The 6,626-nt window shown below is 45.2% G+C and overlaps 1 pseudogene; it reads left to right on the top strand.

The window, feature by feature from the left end:
- The first annotated feature begins 264 nt into the window (after positions 1 to 264).
- Positions 265 to 3,007, top strand: Gm10064 (annotated as a pseudogene).
- Positions 3,008 to 6,626: the final 3,619 nt, after the last annotated feature.

The raw sequence follows: 6,626 nt of genomic DNA, 5'->3' as shown, positions 1-6,626 counted from the left end.
GTTCCGTATCTATTGTAGACAGAAGTCCATCATTGGATTTCTGTTCTGCCAGCATCCCATCTGCTGGGTGGGGAATTACAGATCCTTGTAATGGAGGAAATGAAGTTCTAAGAGGGACCAGCCCAGAGTCAAAGGCTGCAAACTACCCAGACTCACCTTGAAAACTCCCAGGGCTGATCCCACTTAGGCTGTGCCTGTGGTGTAAGGTGCAGCTGTAAGTGAGGTACATTCTGAGGTGATGCGCTGTCTAGCCTCCCCTGGGCTATGGGGGCTTCTAGTGCTCACGCCGGAAAAGCAGATGCCGAGGCCAGGTGTGTGGCACATGCCTACAGTTCCAGCCCTGCAGGCTGAGTTAGAGGATAGCTAGTCAGGCCAGCTTGGACACATAGTGAGAGCCCACTTCCTCCAAAGAAAAGAAAACCTAAATAGAAACGGAATCAATTGCTGACATTTTGATTAATCTAGCCAACTTCAAGCAAGCACCTAGAAGAATGTATTCTTTATGAGGGAGATAGGGTTTAAAAATCCAGAGTTTGGGGGGCTGGGGAGATGATGGCTCAGTTGGCAAAGTGCTTGTCTTGAACATATGACGTCATAGGTTCAGATCCCTAACATCCATGTGAAGAGCCAAGGACGGAGAGTGTCTGCAAACCCAGCACTGGGGAGGCAGAGACACAAGGATCCCTGGCGCTCTTTGGCCATCTCAGGCAAGCCAGTGAGCTCCAAGTTCAGGGAGAGACCTTGTGTCAAAAAATAAGGTGGGGAGCAACTGGTTGGCCCCACCTACGCCACTTCCCCTTGTCCATCCCAAGCATTTGTGTTTCTCGCCTTCCTTCTGGAAATGGTAGCTAAGTACGGACTGTTTAAAGCTGATCTAGGTCTGCTGGGAAAGAAGGGCTGCTGCAAGAGGCATCAGGAAACGTAACTTCTCAGGGTGAACGTCTTGTGCTCTTGTCACGGGACAGCTTCCAACTTAAGGGAAGATTTGAATCAAAACAAAGCAAGGCTGTCAAGGGTGTGCCTCTGACGTGGCTCGTCTCCTTATTTTAAAAAAAATCTGTTTTTTCTTTTTTGTTTGCTTTCGGTCTGAAGACAAATAGAAATGAAGACCATGTTAGCCTTTCCAGTCCCTCAGCCACTGTTAGCAGAATAAACAGCCTCGAACTGCCCTGAACTCAACACACTGGGGACCCAGGCTCTGTTGGCTCTAAGCAACAGTTTCTGTTTGCAAAGCATCATGGGTGTGGTACTCAGACTCCTGCTTTACAGCTGACTAAAAAAAGCTCAAATGCATTCTACCTGATGAGCCTTTTTCTAGGGGTTGCCTTGCTCTTCCTGTGTCTTGGGCCTCCCTCGATCGCTGTCCTGAGATAAGAGTTGATAAAGCTTGCAGCCAAGAGAGAAGGATCACCAGACTCTGAAACCAACCGTCATGTTTACCACATTTTATTTTGGGGTTTCGGTTGTTTGAATGTGGGTAAGAATAACCCCTAAGCCCACACAGGCTAGTCACGAAGAATTCTCTTAAGGTTTTGAAATCTCTGGGAGGGTACATGCACATGCGTGAATGTGGAGACCAGGTCAACACTGGGCGTCTTCAGCAATTGCTTTCAACGATTGGCTAGAAAGGCTGGCCAGGCAGCCCCAGGGATCCTCCTGTCAGCTTCCCCTGTCAGCTGTGTATGCCCATATGCCCCTCTGTGCTTGGCTTTCTATGTGAGTACTTAGAATCCGAACACACACACACACACACACACACACACACACACACACAGAGTACTGGAGTGTGGCCATCCCTTCGAACTCCATAATGTCTAAAGACAGGACTAATGACATTGTGGCTCTTTTTGTTCATTCATTCAGTCAATCGATCAATCATTCATTCATTCAAGTCCTTCTGTTCCCTATATGCACTTTACCAAATGAAATGCTCCTGTTTGTTTATTTAATTTGAGACAAAAATCTCACTCAGTAGCCCAGAGTCTTAAAAATCACCATGGAAGCCCAGTATGGTGATACATGCCTTTAAATACAGTACTCTGGAGGCAGGAACAGGCTGGTCTCGAGGAGTTTGAGAATAGCCTGATCTACGTGCAGAATTCCTGGCCAGCCAGGGCTATGTAATTTTTTAAGATAAAACAAAACCCACCTTTTTCCTCTGTGCTGCCTACAAGGTGGCTGCCGTCTGTTTTGTGGCATCATGGCTGCCTCTGGCCTCTGGTGAAACCCAAGGTCATCAAAAAGAGGACCAAGAAGTTCCCCAGGCACCAGTCAGACCGATATGTCACAGTGGAGCGAAACTGGTGGGAACCCAGAGGCATCGACAACAGGGTGCAGAGAAGACTCAAGGGCCAGATCCCGATGCCCAACATTGGTTACCAGAGCAACAAGAAAACCAAGCACACGCTGCCCAGCGGCTTCAGCAAGTTCCTGGTCCACAATGCCAAGGAGCTGGAGGTGCTGCTGATGTGCAACAAATCTTACCGTGCTGAGATTGCTCACGGTGCTCCCTTCCTCTAAGAACCAAAAACCATCATACAAAGAGCAACACAGCTGGCCATCAGGGTCACCAATCCCAACACCAGGCTGCGGATTGAAGAAGTAATGAGTAGGTGGGTGGCATGCATGTTTTGTGTTTAAATAAAACCACAAAACTGCAGTATTTAGTACATAAACAAATAAATAAAAAACCACTATGTATCTCACGCTAGCCACGAGCTCCCAACGGGTCTCCCATCTTAGCCTTTCGAGTGCTGAAATTTTAGGCGCCCATCCAGGTTCATCCAACTCTTTCCCCACTTCTGAATGTAGTCACTGAAGAGGCAGAGGACACTCAACACCTGAGTATTTGTACAACTGCAGTGTGCAGACTGTACTAAGATACAGGAAATGCATGATGTTCGATTATGAAGGTCATCGGGAGGTGTTTGTGCACAGCAGCATTTCCAAGCTCTCCATAGCTGCTTCCTTTTTCTGGTTTTTCCCTCCCATGAATTCCATTCCGTAGGGAATGGGAAGTGGGTGACAGTGAGGAATAATTTTCCCTGGGTCAGTAGAGGGTGAAAGTGCCTCTTTTCTGCCAAGAGCGTTATCAGTCTTGTTTATCTTCCCATAGCCTCCTCCCTTTCTGTCTTTTGCCTCTTTATAGAACGTAGTTGGCCTCAGCCTTCCATTTGACCCTGGCTTTAAAGATTTTATCCTCAGCCTCTGGAGGCCAAGTGATCACAGGCCTGCTCCATTCAGACCCAGCTCTGGCATCTCTCACCTGCTGGCATCAGTGGCTGTGGCACCATATAAGCCACCACCAAATGAGTCAGCAATATGCAAGAGGCTTGCTGCTAACAGCATTGTTCAGTCTTGCATGCAGGTGATCACTCTGGCTATGACTGGAACAGAACATGGAGGTCCTATACTTTTTGTTTGTTTTTGTTTTTGTTTTTTTGAGATAAGGTTTCTCTTTGTAGCCCTGGCTGTCCTGAAACTCACTGTGTAGACCAGGCTGGCCTTGAACTCAGAAATCTGCCTGCCTGCCTCCCAAGTGCTGGAATTAAAGGCATGTACCACCACTGCCCAGCTGAGAGCTCTAATACTTAATATGTTAAAATTCCATCAGGGGGCTGGAGAAATGGCTCAGCAGCTCCAAAGGTCCTGAGTTCAAATCCCAGCAACCACATGGTGGCTCACAACCCTCCATAATGAGATCTGACGCCCTCTTCTAGGGTGTCTGAAGACAGCTACAGTGTACTCACATATAATAAATAAATAAATAAATCTTTAAAAAATTTCATCAGTAGTTATGGCATTTAGATTTTTCTATTGTTGAACTAGAATAAGCAATTCTTGGTTGAAAACCTTTGTTTTCAAAACAACTCCGATCTTTTCAACACTTGAACGAAAAAAAAATATTAACAGGCTATCAGAAGAATTTACATTCTAGACTCTAGCTTCTTAAACTATGGTCATTATTCTACAGGAATTGCAGAGTTCAATGTGGGGTTTGTAAATATTTGGCAACAGCAGAAGGTTTCTGAACACGCATGCGCCAATGCCAAATTAATTCAAAAGAATCACGTTAGGATCCAAGGCACTTGTAGCAGCATCAGATGTTGCTGCTTGGCACGGCTTCATGGAAGCCCCTCAAGTGCCCTGGAGCCATTTGGTGCAAACGAACAACTGCCTGAACTATCTTAGACGAGAAGCTCTTGTATATGATAAATTTCGGTGTGTTTTTTTTTTTTTCTGTAAACACAGAATTCTGCTCCTACAGAAACATGATGGTTTGATAATGCGAAACAAGGGCTAGTGTTTTCCTACTACCCATTCCTCAGAATGTAAGTATTTTTTTTCCCATGGTAGATTATTTTTCTGTTTTTTTTATATATATTTTTAATTAGGTATTTTCCTCATTTACATTTTCAATGCTATCCCAAAGGTTCCCCCATACCCACCCCCCCAATCCCCTACCCACACACTCCCCCTTTTTGGCCCTGGCATTCCCCTGTACTGGGGCATATAAAGTTTGCAAGTCCAATGGGCCTCTCTTTGCAGTGATGGCCGACTAGGCCATCTTTTGATACATATGCAGCTAAAGACAAGAGCTCCCGGGTACTGGTTAGTTCATATTGTTGTTCCACCTATAGGGTTGCAGTTCCCTATAGCTCCTTGGGTAATTTCTCTAGCTCCTCCATTAGGGGCCGTGTGACCCATCCAATAGCTGCCTGTGATCATCCACTTCTGTGTTTGCTAGGCCCCGGCATAGTCTCACAAGAGAGAGCTATAACTGGGTCCTTTCAGCGAAATCTTGCTAGTGTATGCAATGGTGTCAGCATTTGGAAGCTGATTATGGGATGGATCCCTGCATATGGCAGTCACTAGATGGTCCATCCTTTCATCACAGCTCCAAATTTTGTCTCTGTAACTCCTTCTATGGGTGTTTGGTTCCCATTTCTAAGAAAGGGTAAAGTGTCCACACTTTGGTCTTTGTTCTTCTTTAATTTCATGCGTTTGGCAAGTTGTATCTTATATCTTGGGTATCCTAAGTTTCTGGGCTATTATCCACTTATCAGTGAGTACATATTGTGCGAGTTCCTTTGTGATTGGGTTACTTCACTCAGGATGATACCCTCCAGGTCCATCCATTTGCCTAGGAATTTCATAAATTCATTTTTTTAATAGCTGAGTAGTATTCCATTGTGTAAATGTACCACATTTTCTGTATCCATTCCTCTGTTGAGGGGCATCTGGGTTCTTTCCAGCTTCTGGCTATTATAAACAAGGCTGCTATGAACATAGTGGAGCATGTGTTCTTCTTACCGGTTGGGACATCTTCTGGATATATACCCAGGAGAGGTAAGAATGTAAGTATTAAATTAGGCTTTTTTTTTTTTTTTTGAGATGAGGTTTCTCTATGTGTCCCAGGCTGGCCTTGAACTTGTAACCCTCCTGCCTTAGCCTTGGCCTGAGTGCTAAGATTACAAATGCGTGCCACCAAGCTAAGCCTTGTTACCCTAAACAGAAGCCTCAGTTCCATGGAGCAGTCAGTTCCCATTTCCCTGTCCCCTGGGTTCTGACAACCCACAATATGCTTTCTCTCTGTTCCCGTGGATTTATCTGTTCTGAATATTCTGGATTTTTCCTATAAATAGATTTGTGATGTGTGTCCTGGCATGTTTTTTTCATTCAGCACTGTGTTTTGAGATTCATCCACAGTTTAGTATGAATCAATATTCTGCCCTTTACAGGACTGAATGTCATTCCATTGGGTGGCTACATCACAGGTTGTTTATCCAGTGATTCACTGATAGACACTGGCTTGTTTCCCCGCTTTGTAAGCAATGCTGCTATGAGCACAGCCCACGGAAGCCCTTGAATCCGGTTTTTGTTCTCTTTGGTATCTGCTTGGGCATACATTTACTTGATTATATAGTAATTCAGTGTTTAAAAAATTTCAGAAACCTCTTATTTTCCTTCTTTGCGTCTCTGACTTATGATATGCCCAGTTGTGTCTCTCTGAGCCAGGCATTCATAGTTCTCTGAGTGGCTCTGAGCAACAGCCAAGGTCTGGTGACAATGAGCCCTTGATGGGCTCTGATCCTTTGACCTTTCTCATAATTCACTTTCTGCTCTAGTTGGGTGGAGCTGCCAGGGACAAACAGAAACGGCTCCTTTAGGAAGAGCCCGCACAGCCTCAGTATGTCAGCCTCGTGGAGACATTCGTGCATGCATTCAACAGATGCTCAGCGGTGGCCCGTGCTAGCCACTGCTGGGCCTCGGTTCTCTGTGAACCAAGGAGACAAAAGGGCCTTGTCTGAGTGAGCTTTTCTTCCAGTGCCAAGAGGCAGACAGCAGACAATGCAGATAAATCAGAGTCGCCAGGGAAAACCCACTCAGGTTCCTCACTGTGAGTGTTTGTAAGTCTTGGTACTTTAAAAAAGTCTCTTCTGTGTTTTTCCCTAGACATAACTCTACAAGCCTTCTACCGTAATTGCCCTTTTATCAGGTCAGCTTTAATTTTGTTTTATGAAATTTTTATTTCACGGATTTCCTCCCTAGTTTTTTTCCCTTTGATTTCCTACAGTCGTCCCACTGTTCTTTAGTGTGTGAAGCTAATAATGAGATTATATCTT

The sequence above is a fragment of the Mus musculus genome, chromosome 5 (genome assembly GCF_000001635.26).
Source record: "Mus musculus strain C57BL/6J chromosome 5, GRCm38.p6 C57BL/6J".
NCBI lineage: Eukaryota > Metazoa > Chordata > Mammalia > Rodentia > Muridae > Mus > Mus musculus.
This window is presented reverse-complemented; position numbering and strand designations above follow the sequence as displayed.